General features: G+C 35.7%; 4 non-coding genes across 4 annotated transcripts; all 4 read left to right on the top strand.

Annotated features, from left to right (window-relative positions):
* The first annotated feature begins 6,305 nt into the window (after positions 1–6,305).
* On the top strand, positions 6,306–6,496 carry LOC135727032 (U2 spliceosomal RNA). Its single transcript, XR_010525115.1, has one exon. It is a non-coding gene; the product is annotated as a U2 spliceosomal RNA (small nuclear RNA).
* An 807-nt stretch (positions 6,497–7,303) lies between these two features.
* On the top strand, positions 7,304–7,468 carry LOC135726964 (U1 spliceosomal RNA). The gene has a single exon (XR_010525053.1). It is a non-coding gene; the product is annotated as a U1 spliceosomal RNA (small nuclear RNA).
* A 7,256-nt stretch (positions 7,469–14,724) lies between these two features.
* Positions 14,725–14,915, top strand: LOC135727016 (U2 spliceosomal RNA). Its single transcript, XR_010525100.1, has one exon. It is a non-coding gene; the product is annotated as a U2 spliceosomal RNA (small nuclear RNA).
* Positions 14,916–15,722: 807 nt separating this feature from the next.
* On the top strand, positions 15,723–15,887 carry LOC135726963 (U1 spliceosomal RNA). The gene has a single exon (XR_010525052.1). It is a non-coding gene; the product is annotated as a U1 spliceosomal RNA (small nuclear RNA).

The raw sequence follows: 15,887 nt of genomic DNA, 5'->3' as shown, positions 1-15,887 counted from the left end.
TTTACTCATGCATACAGGCTTACAACAACACGAGGATTAGTTTTTTTCTGAGTAACACAAAAGAAGGTATTTTGAGGAATGATGGTAAACCCACAGCAGATAGTCACCATTGACTTCCATAGTAGGAATAAAAAAAATATGATGGAATTTATTAGGTACCATCAACCGTGTGCTAACCATCACTTTGCAAAATATTTTCTTCATCATTTATCACGATACTTCCAAAATATTTTTTCCTACTAAGTCAATGTTTCATTATTTGCTTTACAAGCTTAAAAATGATGGTGACATGATTCCATGGTAATCACAAACAGTTAAACAAGTAAGATAATCACCATTACTTTTAAAAGCGTTTTGAAAATTGCTTGCTTATGCTGGGAGTAAAGGTATTTCACGCAGTGCGCATCCTCTTTAAAAGGTAATGTATGCTTCTTTTAAAGCTGACACATTTGCCACATTAAAATAACAGAAATGTGTACTTTTTAAACTTTTTGGAGCCGGTGTGTCTGTGTTCTTGGGGCACACATCTACATGTAAAAGCAGAATTGCTTATTATTCTTCTCTATTTCTTGTATAGGTCAATTATGAGTGAAGAACCGTTCACCAAATGAAGACCGCAGCCAGGTGACGGGATTCTGTGGTAATCGCAAACAGGTAAACCAGTAAAATAATCATCATTTATTGTTAAAATAATTTTGAAAATTGAAGTTCTGTGTGTTCTTATTGTACTTTATTTATTTCTGCAGGTAAGCACCATACCGTAAGCTTCATTCCCTTTATAACAGGTAAGGTTCATACTGTTTTATTCTTTTGTACTGTTTTATTCGTACTGTTTTAAATCATTCAGTAAATGCAAAGTTAAACTGATGTGTTTTTAATCTAGATTTAAAAGTGTCTACTGTTGAAGCACATCTGATCTCTTCTGAAAGCTGATAATAACTAAATGCTGATGCACCTTGTTTTGAGTGAACCCCTGTTTTTTCTAAATGACCTGATCCTATTGCTCCGAGTAATCGGTTTCATATTCGATTAGCATATCTGTCATGTATTTCGGCCTGTAGCCATGAAGTGGTTTTTAAACAAGTAACAGTACTTTTTTAATCCATTGTCCATTGCAATAATCGGCCCTGCTGGTGATGAAAGCATGAACAAGTTTCTCTAAGTCCTGTCTTGAGACAAAACCTCCAATTCTGGCAATATTTCTGAGATGGTAGTAAAAGCAGAATTCCTTATTATTTTTCTCTATCTCAGGCTCTATGGCATATATGTCATGATTTTATTTGTCTATTTATATGTCTATTTACAAGGACTGCCTTGGCCAAACGTTATTGTTAATTAATATTGAAGCAGTTATTTAACATATTTCCTTTGAGTAGTGATTTGTGTAATGATCCATATATCTATTTTTATGTATATTTTTAACTTAGGAATGTGATTTTAAAGCACATATTTGTTATTGTATGACACCTCTCATGTTATGAAAGTAAAAAATAAATGTATTTTCTGATGTCTTGCATTTCTGTTTTTAAACTGTTAATCCTTATCAAGTGCTATACATTAGAAAGTGGATAAATAACAAAAATGTCACTCCTGACAGCTGATAAATTAATCGTTCTTTATAGCACCACTGAGGTGAGCATTTTTCAAGGCAAGATTCTTTATAGAACCGTATAAAAAGGTTCTATATAGTACCAAAAAAACGGGTTCTGCTATGGTTACAAGCTGAAGAACCCTTATTTGGTACTATTTAGGAGCATTTGTCTTTAGAGTGTTGCGTAGGTTCGAAACTTTCAATCTTTAAACCAAAAAAAAGGGTCACACGGTTTTATTTGTGGTGTGGACATGAACACGCTGCAGGCATTGAAATGTAATTTGTAATTTATTGTCTCATTTCATATTTAACAAATAGAAAGCAAAGTGCTATTCAATCAGTTTAACTAAACAACTGGTGTTCCTCAATTTTGGGGCCTATTTTGTTCAGTATATCAGTTTTGTTCAGTTTTGTATGTGCATGCAAAAAGCATTCAGCGAGCAAATTAACTGAAGCTTTACCTTCGTGTTTCTTTTTGTATGAGTGATAACTGTTTCTGTATGTATTTGTATGGTTTTTTTACAAGTATAGAGTGAAATGCACACGGTGAGTAATGAACGCAGACCTTCAGTGCCGGATCTCTGACCCGCTAACCTCCATCCCGACAGCCAGCGCCTTCTCCGGATGCCATTGCGGTATCGCTCCTCGGCTTTTTGGGTAAAATCGAGTGGACACCGGGGACTACACGTTTGAATGGATTTTTGACCTTCGGCTATGGAAGCGAGGCTTGCTCCGTCCACTCCGTGCATCGACTCTGGCGCTTTCCGGGGACAAATAAGGTGAGTTTAAAACCAGAGTTTGCTTCTTTTGTGCGTGGTTGCCAGTTTGTTTGCCAATCCGTGGTCATAATATGTTCCGCTTCGTGGTTTCTCCATCGCTCAGTACTTTTCTGTGTTTCTATTTTACGTAAAGCTAACACCAAAACGATTGTGGAAAGCGCTATATAGATTGTTCTCAAAGAAAAAACGAGAAACAAACCCATGTGAATATGGGTCAAATTATCTAGGCGGAGCACTTCGTTCAAAGAAAAACGCAACAGAATTGTTTGCGTTGAACAAAGACAATGGTGCGTGCAGACATCGAATGTGTATTGTGGATAAAAAATGGCCAGTGGGGTGGGACAATTTTTCTTGAATTAAGTGTTTATGGGAAAAGTTAACGAATTTTTTCTTACCCTGTAGGCAGATTTATTTGCTTGTTTTAAGCATAAAATAACAGGAGAAGAAATTGTGTAGGGGGAGCAGAGGGTTTTTTTTTTTCGTTCAAAGAAAAGCAGCGTGGCACGAATGAATGTTTGGCTGAAATGCTATCGTAATTTCCCCCTTAATTTTCCTTACAAACATGAAACCAGAGAGAAGGGCCAGTTGGCATCGAATTGCACCTTGTATTCGGTGATTGATTGAGGAAAAATATGCGTATGTGTATATATACACTTGTTTTGTTGAACAGAGACAATGGTCGCGTGCTCCAGCGTCACCTATATGCCTATTTCACAAAATGGCGCCTTTGACCGGAAGTAAGGAAAACATCGTTCAGGTTGCACCACTACGATGGCCACTCAATATAGTATGGACTGACAGCTGCTTTGTTTTCTCCTACACATGAATTTACTTGTAAAAATAACAATAACATATATTGTCGATTGGTGTTATATTATTTTTTTAGCATTTCGTCTTATCAAAATATATCATATGTTAGACAGCTGTCAATTTTAAATAAAATAACGAGACATACATAACTATTCGTGTCTGCTCCCGTTTATTGTAATGAGTCTGCACATTTGGAGAAATACTTAGACATTTTACTTCTTATTTCTTTAGACTGAATAATTATTTCTTATTAATTCCAAATTATGAGACCCGATGATCTAATCGTGGTGTATGTGCTATTCCTCGTTTGTTTGCCTGCATCCATTGCTTTACGGCTTGCTTGTTGCGTTGAAATGCACATTTGATTTCTTTACCAGCATTGGATTTAGACCATTCAATGAGAAGAGTTAACAGCGTTTATTAAGATTGATAAGCCCTCAACGGAGAATGAAGTCTGCATACATTAAAAGCCTTATTTTGTTTTTATCGTGTGCCTTCCAAAATGTATGCGACGAAACTTAAATCACGCAAAAAATGAATGGTAACTAGACGTGCTTGTTGTGTGCAGGGAGTGCATTTATTTGTAAACTTTTGCTAAATCAAAATGGTTTATTTGTATTTGCTTTTTACCTGGGTTTTATCAGGTTCGCAGTCGGGACATTTTTAATCCATAGTGTATGGAGTTATCTAGTAGAAAATGATCTGCTGTTTTTTGGTAGAATGTTGTGTGAGCTAAAGAAACGAGGAATAAAACACACACCGCGATTAAAAAAATCAGATCGCATACTTTGTAATTGAAAATAAATAATAATTAATTTCAAAGAAATAAGAAGTAAAATGTGTAAGTATTCCTCAAAATGTGCTTTGGACTAAGTCCCCCGTCATCACAGCAAACGGGAGCAGACCCGAATAGGTATGTCTAGTTATTTTATTAAAAATTCCCAGCCGTCTGTAAATTCATGTTTGAAAGAAAAAAGTAAATGAATATCTTACTTACTGTTTTTGTCTTGTTTTCTAGTGAATATCTGACAATTCTTAAATGGAGATACATTTACTTGGTAAGCAAAGTGGCTTAAGATATTATGTATTGTAATAGAAAATTGTTATAAAAACGTTTTGTTTTTGCTGGGAATTCTTGTATATATTTCACAGCTATATAATTAATTATAATAACGCACTTTTTGTTGATAAACATGTTAAAAAATACATTAACACAGAATAATGTGGCAACAAATCAAACGTGCATTTAAATGCAACAAGCAGAAAATAAATAAATAAAGCAAATGCATGGAAAAGAAACGAGGAATAAAACAAACACCGCGATTAAAAAAAATCAGATCGCATACTTTGTAATTGAAAATAAATAATAATTAATTCCAAAGAAATAAGAAGTAAAATGTGTAAGTATTCCTCAAAATGTGCTTTGGACTAAGTCCCCGTCATCACAGCAAACCGGAGCAGACCCGAATAGGTATGTCTAGTTATTTTATTTAAAATTTCCAGCCGTCTGTAAATTCATGTTTGAAAGAAAAAAGTAAATGAATATCTTACTTACTGTTTTTGTCTTGTTTTCTTGTGAATATCTGACAATTCTTAAATGGAGATACATTTACTTGGTAAGCAAAGTGGCTTAAGATATTATGTATTGTAATAGAAAATTGTTATAAAAGCGTTTTGTGTTTGCTGGGAATTCACAGCCATATAATTAATTATAATAACGCACTTTTTGTTTATAAACATGTTAAAAAATACATTAACACAGAATAATGTGGCAACAAATCAAACGTGCATTTAAATGCAACAAGCAAAAATAAATAAATAAAGCAAATGCACGGAAAAGAAACGAGGAATAAAACAAACACCGCGATTAAAAAATCAGATCGTATACTTTGTAATAATTGAAATAAATTATAAAAATCAACAGGTTTATATTTAAAACAAGTAAAAAATATCTGCCAGCGGGGTAAGAAAAATAAACTTAATTCTAGTTTCAACTTAATTCAATAATAAACTCAATTTAGGTTTATTTTTCTTACCCCACTGGCAGATATTTTTACTTGTTTTAAGCCTTAACCTATTACATTTTAGAATTTATTTCAGTAAACAAGACTTAAATTCTAAGCCACTTTGCTTATTAAGTAAATGTATCTTGATTTAAGAATTATTTTTTAACTCGAAAACATGAATAAAATACTAAGTAAACGAACAGATTGGGATGTTCAAAACACTTAAACATTTTTTTTTCACTCTACCCTTCATATTACAGCTGTCGAAAAACCACAGCAACGTTGACAGACCTGGAAGCCATGATATATTAGCAGTTTTTAAAATAAGTTAAATCTAGAATCCTTATTGGTTTTAGATACTTAAAAGCAATGAATGATCTTCTTTCTTTTGAATTGATTTGGTATTATGGAGGAGCTCTGTGTCTGGTTATTGAAGATGATTTGGTCTTTGCTCCTATGTTGGCTTATTTTTTGTTATTTCCGTTACTATATATATATATATATTTTTTTTTCCCCTTTGTTTTTTCTGATTTGAGGTTATGAAAATGTTTTAATTTGTAATAAAGGTTTTTTGAAAATTCTAAATTCTCTCTCTCTCTCTCTCTCTCTCTCTCTCTCTCATGAGCGTGGATCAGTTCCTGCATCAAGGAAAAAATGCGCATCCTGGTAAATTTCAGAAGTTAGACGACTGAGCTGCAGCGGACAGCGTAAGATTTATGAAAACACATTTGAGAAGAAAGGCAAAGCATGTTTCACAGTTAATCCAAGACCATAATGACAATTTTGCGCTCTGTTTCCCGAAGCTCGTGGAGGCGTGGAGCAGCATACACAGTTAAGGTATGTGCGATCTACCGGCATTACCTTTACGATCGACGTATTGGATCTGCAAGCTGCAAGCAAATTAACTGAAGCTTTACTTCATGTTTCTGTTTGGTTAAGCGATGACTGCTTTTTCCCAACAGTTTGTGTGTGTTTTCTGCATGGGTTTAGAAAACATGAACTTCTGATCTGCTAGCTCAACGTTCTACCTCTGTAACGTATAGAGTTAAATGCCCGCTAGCCTCCACCCCAAAAGCCAGCGCCTTCGCCGGCTCCCCCTTTGGCTGCGTCTATTCCGGTATCGCTTCTCGGCCTTTTGGCTAAGATCAAGTGTAGTATCTGTTCTTATCAGTTTAATGTCTGATACGTCTCCTATCCGGAGACTATATGTTAATTGGATTTTTGACCTTCGGAAATGGAAGCGGAGCTTGCTCCTTCCACTCCATGCATCAACATGGTATTGCAGTGTTTCCAAGAATGGTGCGCTCCCCTTCTCGGGGACAAATAAGTCAAATACAAAAAAAGAATTTGCTTCTTTTGTGCGTGAATGACAGTGTTTTTTCTAATACGTGTGTTTTAAAATTGCTGTGTTTTCGTTGGCTTTATTGGTTTAACGAAAAGCTTGCGTGGAAATGAACACGCTGATAAAGAAATGTTTTTGTAATGTATTTAATTATTTTCTTTACAAGTTTGTGGTGGTGATCCGAGGACGAATTAAACATCCTCGACACAGCTGAAGGTGCAACAAAAGCGAAAGAGGCCGATTGGAATGTTAAAAACACCTGAAAACTTTTTTCACTACCCTTCATACTACAGCTGTCGAAAATCCACAGCAACTACAGCTGTCGAAAATCCACAGCAACGTCGACAGACCTGGAAGCATAGCTGTACTTGTTTAACTCACAACGACAACGGGTAAGTCATTGAGCCCTGTGTTTTTATTTATCCACGTTCTAAAATTGCTATGCTTTCGTTGTTTCTTGATTGCTCTGTACATTTCTTTGTTTCTATTCCACGTAAAGTTACTTTGTAATAACGAAACCATATATTTGAATGCGCAATTTAAATCCATTTGATTTAAATTGTTTCACATATTTCACTCTACACGGTTCAACCGGGCTGGAAACGGAATAAAAATAGGGTAGATCTCGAAGAATGTTTGGTCTCAGACGTGGCTTCGTGCGCTTTCCACCTGGTCACACACAGTAATGAAATGTTAGTCGGACGGCCTTCGGGGGCGCCGTTGATGTGATCGGTCACAGGAAGATGCGGCCGTCTGGCCTCAAAGGGTGTCGCTCATACTTACCTGGCAGGGGAGACACCATGATCATGAAGGTGGTTCACCCAGGGCGAGGCTCAGCCATTGCACTCCGGTTGTGCTGACCCTTTGCGAATTCCCCAAATGTGGGAATCTCGACTGCAAAATTTCTGATAGTGGGGGACTGCGTTCGCGCTCTCCCCTGACCTATGTGTTAAAAATAGATTCTTTTGTCGTTTTACGTAAAATCCAAGAGACGTCTAACCACGGCCCAAGAATACATTAGTCATCAAAAAAGCGGCTATTCAACGACTACATAATTTCTAATAGACAGCGAATATGTGTCTAGGCTAAAACAAGGCTTAATTTGGGCTGTCAGTGAAAATCTAATAGACGTTTGACCATTCCAAAAGAATAGACTAGCCATTAAATAGAACCACAATCAAACGGCTACATGTCTAAGAGACAGTCAACAAAATAATGCTTAGATGATTCTTTTATTTCCAATATAAGAGGTTCTCGGGAATGGCAATCATCCAAACTAATAAATTATAAAGGCTTTTATAAGAAAATGACAACAGTTAAACAACATAGACAGCGTTGGGCAATACAAAATGCTAATAAATACAAGACAAATTGAAATATTGTACATGCATGTACATTAAACAAGCCAACAAATCTGCCAATGGGCTACGACAATTTTTCTTGAATTAAGTGTTTATATCTAGATTTGTTTCTTACCCCTTTGGCAGATTTATTTGCTTGTTTTAAGCCCAAATTCGCTTAAATTTTGAGTTTTTTTCTCCCTAAAGGCTAGGCTTATTTTCTTAGGGCATTTTGCTCATCAAAAAATGCATCTTATTTTAAGACTTTCTAGATATTTGTACAGTGAAAACAGTTCGAAATAACAAGTAAGAAATGATTTTTTGCAATGTATTCATTCATTCGCTACCCTTCATAATACAGCTGTCGAAAAACCACAGCAACGTCGACAGACCTGGAAGCGTAGCTGTATTTGTTTAACTCACAAAGACAACGGGTAAAGTATTTTCTTGATTACCTAAATGACTTGCCGTAAGAAAATAAGTTTAGGTTTAAGGGGGGGAAATACAGTTTAAAGGGATATTTCAATTCATGATGATAATTCTGTCATCATTTACTCATGCATACAGGCTTACAACAACACGAGGATTAGTTTTTTTCTGAGTAACACAAAAGAAGGTATTTTGAGGAATGATGGTAAACCCACAGCAGATAGTCACCATTGACTTCCATAGTAGGAATAAAAAAAATATGATGGAATTTATTAGGTACCATCAACCGTGTGCTAACCATCACTTTGCAAAATATTTTCTTCATCATTTATCACGATACTTCCAAAATATTTTTTCCTACTAAGTCAATGTTTCATTATTTGCTTTACAAGCTTAAAAATGATGGTGACATGATTCCATGGTAATCACAAACAGTTAAACAAGTAAGATAATCACCATTACTTTTAAAAGCGTTTTGAAAATTGCTTGCTTATGCTGGGAGTAAAGGTATTTCACGCAGTGCGCATCCTCTTTAAAAGGTAATGTATGCTTCTTTTAAAGCTGACACATTTGCCACATTAAAATAACAGAAATGTGTACTTTTTAAACTTTTTGGAGCCGGTGTGTCTGTGTTCTTGGGGCACACATCTACATGTAAAAGCAGAATTGCTTATTATTCTTCTCTATTTCTTGTATAGGTCAATTATGAGTGAAGAACCGTTCACCAAATGAAGACCGCAGCCAGGTGACGGGATTCTGTGGTAATCGCAAACAGGTAAACCAGTAAAATAATCATCATTTATTGTTAAAATAATTTTGAAAATTGAAGTTCTGTGTGTTCTTATTGTACTTTATTTATTTCTGCAGGTAAGCACCATACCGTAAGCTTCATTCCCTTTATAACAGGTAAGGTTCATACTGTTTTATTCTTTTGTACTGTTTTATTCGTACTGTTTTAAATCATTCAGTAAATGCAAAGTTAAACTGATGTGTTTTTAATCTAGATTTAAAAGTGTCTACTGTTGAAGCACATCTGATCTCTTCTGAAAGCTGATAATAACTAAATGCTGATGCACCTTGTTTTGAGTGAACCCCTGTTTTTTCTAAATGACCTGATCCTATTGCTCCGAGTAATCGGTTTCATATTCGATTAGCATATCTGTCATGTATTTCGGCCTGTAGCCATGAAGTGGTTTTTAAACAAGTAACAGTACTTTTTTAATCCATTGTCCATTGCAATAATCGGCCCTGCTGGTGATGAAAGCATGAACAAGTTTCTCTAAGTCCTGTCTTGAGACAAAACCTCCAATTCTGGCAATATTTCTGAGATGGTAGTAAAAGCAGAATTCCTTATTATTTTTCTCTATCTCAGGCTCTATGGCATATATGTCATGATTTTATTTGTCTATTTATATGTCTATTTACAAGGACTGCCTTGGCCAAACGTTATTGTTAATTAATATTGAAGCAGTTATTTAACATATTTCCTTTGAGTAGTGATTTGTGTAATGATCCATATATCTATTTTTATGTATATTTTTAACTTAGGAATGTGATTTTAAAGCACATATTTGTTATTGTATGACACCTCTCATGTTATGAAAGTAAAAAATAAATGTATTTTCTGATGTCTTGCATTTCTGTTTTTAAACTGTTAATCCTTATCAAGTGCTATACATTAGAAAGTGGATAAATAACAAAAATGTCACTCCTGACAGCTGATAAATTAATCGTTCTTTATAGCACCACTGAGGTGAGCATTTTTCAAGGCAAGATTCTTTATAGAACCGTATAAAAAGGTTCTATATAGTACCAAAAAAACGGGTTCTGCTATGGTTACAAGCTGAAGAACCCTTATTTGGTACTATTTAGGAGCATTTGTCTTTAGAGTGTTGCGTAGGTTCGAAACTTTCAATCTTTAAACCAAAAAAAAGGGTCACACGGTTTTATTTGTGGTGTGGACATGAACACGCTGCAGGCATTGAAATGTAATTTGTAATTTATTGTCTCATTTCATATTTAACAAATAGAAAGCAAAGTGCTATTCAATCAGTTTAACTAAACAACTGGTGTTCCTCAATTTTGGGGCCTATTTTGTTCAGTATATCAGTTTTGTTCAGTTTTGTATGTGCATGCAAAAAGCATTCAGCGAGCAAATTAACTGAAGCTTTACCTTCGTGTTTCTTTTTGTATGAGTGATAACTGTTTCTGTATGTATTTGTATGGTTTTTTTACAAGTATAGAGTGAAATGCACACGGTGAGTAATGAACGCAGACCTTCAGTGCCGGATCTCTGACCCGCTAACCTCCATCCCGACAGCCAGCGCCTTCTCCGGATGCCATTGCGGTATCGCTCCTCGGCTTTTTGGGTAAAATCGAGTGGACACCGGGGACTACACGTTTGAATGGATTTTTGACCTTCGGCTATGGAAGCGAGGCTTGCTCCGTCCACTCCGTGCATCGACTCTGGCGCTTTCCGGGGACAAATAAGGTGAGTTTAAAACCAGAGTTTGCTTCTTTTGTGCGTGGTTGCCAGTTTGTTTGCCAATCCGTGGTCATAATATGTTCCGCTTCGTGGTTTCTCCATCGCTCAGTACTTTTCTGTGTTTCTATTTTACGTAAAGCTAACACCAAAACGATTGTGGAAAGCGCTATATAGATTGTTCTCAAAGAAAAAACGAGAAACAAACCCATGTGAATATGGGTCAAATTATCTAGGCGGAGCACTTCGTTCAAAGAAAAACGCAACAGAATTGTTTGCGTTGAACAAAGACAATGGTGCGTGCAGACATCGAATGTGTATTGTGGATAAAAAATGGCCAGTGGGGTGGGACAATTTTTCTTGAATTAAGTGTTTATGGGAAAAGTTAACGAATTTTTTCTTACCCTGTAGGCAGATTTATTTGCTTGTTTTAAGCATAAAATAACAGGAGAAGAAATTGTGTAGGGGGAGCAGAGGGTTTTTTTTTTCGTTCAAAGAAAAGCAGCGTGGCACGAATGAATGTTTGGCTGAAATGCTATCGTAATTTCCCCCTTAATTTTCCTTACAAACATGAAACCAGAGAGAAGGGCCAGTTGGCATCGAATTGCACCTTGTATTCGGTGATTGATTGAGGAAAAATATGCGTATGTGTATATATACACTTGTTTTGTTGAACAGAGACAATGGTCGCGTGCTCCAGCGTCACCTATATGCCTATTTCACAAAATGGCGCCTTTGACCGGAAGTAAGGAAAACATCGTTCAGGTTGCACCACTACGATGGCCACTCAATATAGTATGGACTGACAGCTGCTTTGTTTTCTCCTACACATGAATTTACTTGTAAAAATAACAATAACATATATTGTCGATTGGTGTTATATTATTTTTTTAGCATTTCGTCTTATCAAAATATATCATATGTTAGACAGCTGTCAATTTTAAATAAAATAACGAGACATACATAACTATTCGTGTCTGCTCCCGTTTATTGTAATGAGTCTGCACATTTGGAGAAATACTTAGACATTTTACTTCTTATTTCTTTAGACTGAATAATTATTTCTTATTAATTCCAAATTATGAGACCCGATGATCTAATCGTGGTGTATGTGCTATTCCTCGTTTGTTTGCCTGCATCCATTGCTTTACGGCTTGCTTGTTGCGTTGAAATGCACATTTGATTTCTTTACCAGCATTGGATTTAGACCATTCAATGAGAAGAGTTAACAGCGTTTATTAAGATTGATAAGCCCTCAACGGAGAATGAAGTCTGCATACATTAAAAGCCTTATTTTGTTTTTATCGTGTGCCTTCCAAAATGTATGCGACGAAACTTAAATCACGCAAAAAATGAATGGTAACTAGACGTGCTTGTTGTGTGCAGGGAGTGCATTTATTTGTAAACTTTTGCTAAATCAAAATGGTTTATTTGTATTTGCTTTTTACCTGGGTTTTATCAGGTTCGCAGTCGGGACATTTTTAATCCATAGTGTATGGAGTTATCTAGTAGAAAATGATCTGCTGTTTTTTGGTAGAATGTTGTGTGAGCTAAAGAAACGAGGAATAAAACACACACCGCGATTAAAAAAATCAGATCGCATACTTTGTAATTGAAAATAAATAATAATTAATTTCAAAGAAATAAGAAGTAAAATGTGTAAGTATTCCTCAAAATGTGCTTTGGACTAAGTCCCCCGTCATCACAGCAAACGGGAGCAGACCCGAATAGGTATGTCTAGTTATTTTATTAAAAATTCCCAGCCGTCTGTAAATTCATGTTTGAAAGAAAAAAGTAAATGAATATCTTACTTACTGTTTTTGTCTTGTTTTCTAGTGAATATCTGACAATTCTTAAATGGAGATACATTTACTTGGTAAGCAAAGTGGCTTAAGATATTATGTATTGTAATAGAAAATTGTTATAAAAACGTTTTGTTTTTGCTGGGAATTCTTGTATATATTTCACAGCTATATAATTAATTATAATAACGCACTTTTTGTTGATAAACATGTTAAAAAATACATTAACACAGAATAATGTGGCAACAAATCAAACGTGCATTTAAATGCAACAAGCAGAAAATAAATAAATAAAGCAAATGCATGGAAAAGAAACGAGGAATAAAACAAACACCGCGATTAAAAAAAATCAGATCGCATACTTTGTAATTGAAAATAAATAATAATTAATTCCAAAGAAATAAGAAGTAAAATGTGTAAGTATTCCTCAAAATGTGCTTTGGACTAAGTCCCCGTCATCACAGCAAACGGGAGCAGACCCGAATAGGTATGTCTAGTTATTTTATTTAAAATTTCCAGCCGTCTGTAAATTCATGTTTGAAAGAAAAAAGTAAATGAATATCTTACTTACTGTTTTTGTCTTGTTTTCTTGTGAATATCTGACAATTCTTAAATGGAGATACATTTACTTGGTAAGCAAAGTGGCTTAAGATATTATGTATTGTAATAGAAAATTGTTATAAAAGCGTTTTGTGTTTGCTGGGAATTCACAGCCATATAATTAATTATAATAACGCACTTTTTGTTTATAAACATGTTAAAAAATACATTAACACAGAATAATGTGGCAACAAATCAAACGTGCATTTAAATGCAACAAGCAAAAATAAATAAATAAAGCAAATGCACGGAAAAGAAACGAGGAATAAAACAAACACCGCGATTAAAAAATCAGATCGTATACTTTGTAATAATTGAAATAAATTATAAAAATCAACAGGTTTATATTTAAAACAAGTAAAAAATATCTGCCAGCGGGGTAAGAAAAATAAACTTAATTCTAGTTTCAACTTAATTCAATAATAAACTCAATTTAGGTTTATTTTTCTTACCCCACTGGCAGATATTTTTACTTGTTTTAAGCCTTAACCTATTACATTTTAGAATTTATTTCAGTAAACAAGACTTAAATTCTAAGCCACTTTGCTTATTAAGTAAATGTATCTTGATTTAAGAATTATTTTTTAACTCGAAAACATGAATAAAATACTAAGTAAACGAACAGATTGGGATGTTCAAAACACTTAAACATTTTTTTTTCACTCTACCCTTCATATTACAGCTGTCGAAAAACCACAGCAACGTTGACAGACCTGGAAGCCATGATATATTAGCAGTTTTTAAAATAAGTTAAATCTAGAATCCTTATTGGTTTTAGATACTTAAAAGCAATGAATGATCTTCTTTCTTTTGAATTGATTTGGTATTATGGAGGAGCTCTGTGTCTGGTTATTGAAGATGATTTGGTCTTTGCTCCTATGTTGGCTTATTTTTTGTTATTTCCGTTACTATATATATATATATATTTTTTTTTCCCCTTTGTTTTTTCTGATTTGAGGTTATGAAAATGTTTTAATTTGTAATAAAGGTTTTTTGAAAATTCTAAATTCTCTCTCTCTCTCTCTCTCTCTCTCTCTCTCTCTCATGAGCGTGGATCAGTTCCTGCATCAAGGAAAAAATGCGCATCCTGGTAAATTTCAGAAGTTAGACGACTGAGCTGCAGCGGACAGCGTAAGATTTATGAAAACACATTTGAGAAGAAAGGCAAAGCATGTTTCACAGTTAATCCAAGACCATAATGACAATTTTGCGCTCTGTTTCCCGAAGCTCGTGGAGGCGTGGAGCAGCATACACAGTTAAGGTATGTGCGATCTACCGGCATTACCTTTACGATCGACGTATTGGATCTGCAAGCTGCAAGCAAATTAACTGAAGCTTTACTTCATGTTTCTGTTTGGTTAAGCGATGACTGCTTTTTCCCAACAGTTTGTGTGTGTTTTCTGCATGGGTTTAGAAAACATGAACTTCTGATCTGCTAGCTCAACGTTCTACCTCTGTAACGTATAGAGTTAAATGCCCGCTAGCCTCCACCCCAAAAGCCAGCGCCTTCGCCGGCTCCCCCTTTGGCTGCGTCTATTCCGGTATCGCTTCTCGGCCTTTTGGCTAAGATCAAGTGTAGTATCTGTTCTTATCAGTTTAATGTCTGATACGTCTCCTATCCGGAGACTATATGTTAATTGGATTTTTGACCTTCGGAAATGGAAGCGGAGCTTGCTCCTTCCACTCCATGCATCAACATGGTATTGCAGTGTTTCCATGAATGGTGCGCTCCCCTTCTCGGGGACAAATAAGTCAAATACAAAAAAAGAATTTGCTTCTTTTGTGCGTGAATGACAGTGTTTTTTCTAATACGTGTGTTTTAAAATTGCTGTGTTTTCGTTGGCTTTATTGGTTTAACGAAAAGCTTGCGTGGAAATGAACACGCTGATAAAGAAATGTTTTTGTAATGTATTTAATTATTTTCTTTACAAGTTTGTGGTGGTGATCCGAGGACGAATTAAACATCCTCGACACAGCTGAAGGTGCAACAAAAGCGAAAGAGGCAGATTGGAATGTTAAAAACACCTGAAAACTTTTTTCACTACCCTTCATACTACAGCTGTCGAAAATCCACAGCAACTACAGCTGTCGAAAATCCACAGCAACGTCGACAGACCTGGAAGCATAGCTGTACTTGTTTAACTCACAACGACAACGGGTAAGTCATTGAGCCCTGTGTTTTTATTTATCCACGTTCTAAAATTGCTATGCTTTCGTTGTTTCTTGATTGCTCTGTACATTTCTTTGTTTCTATTCCACGTAAAGTTACTTTGTAATAACGAAACCATATATTTGAATGCGCAATTTAAATCCATTTGATTTAAATTGTTTCACATATTTCACTCTACACGGTTCAACCGGGCTGGAAACGGAATAAAAATAGGGTAGATCTCGAAGAATGTTTGGTCTCAGACGTGGCTTCGTGCGCTTTCCACCTGGTCACACACAGTAATGAAATGTTAGTCGGACGGCCTTCGGGGGCGCCGTTGATGTGATCGGTCACAGGAAGATGCGGCCGTCTGGCCTCAAAGGGTGTCGCTCATACTTACCTGGCAGGGGAGACACCATGATCATGAAGGTGGTTCACCCAGGGCGAGGCTCAGCCATTGCACTCCGGTTGTGCTGACCCTTTGCGAATTCCCCAAATGTGGGAATCTCGACTGCAAAATTTCTGATAGTGGGGGACTGCGTTCGCGCTCTCCCCTG

This window comes from Paramisgurnus dabryanus, chromosome 9, assembly GCF_030506205.2.
Source record: "Paramisgurnus dabryanus chromosome 9, PD_genome_1.1, whole genome shotgun sequence".
NCBI lineage: Eukaryota > Metazoa > Chordata > Actinopteri > Cypriniformes > Cobitidae > Paramisgurnus > Paramisgurnus dabryanus.
This window is presented reverse-complemented; position numbering and strand designations above follow the sequence as displayed.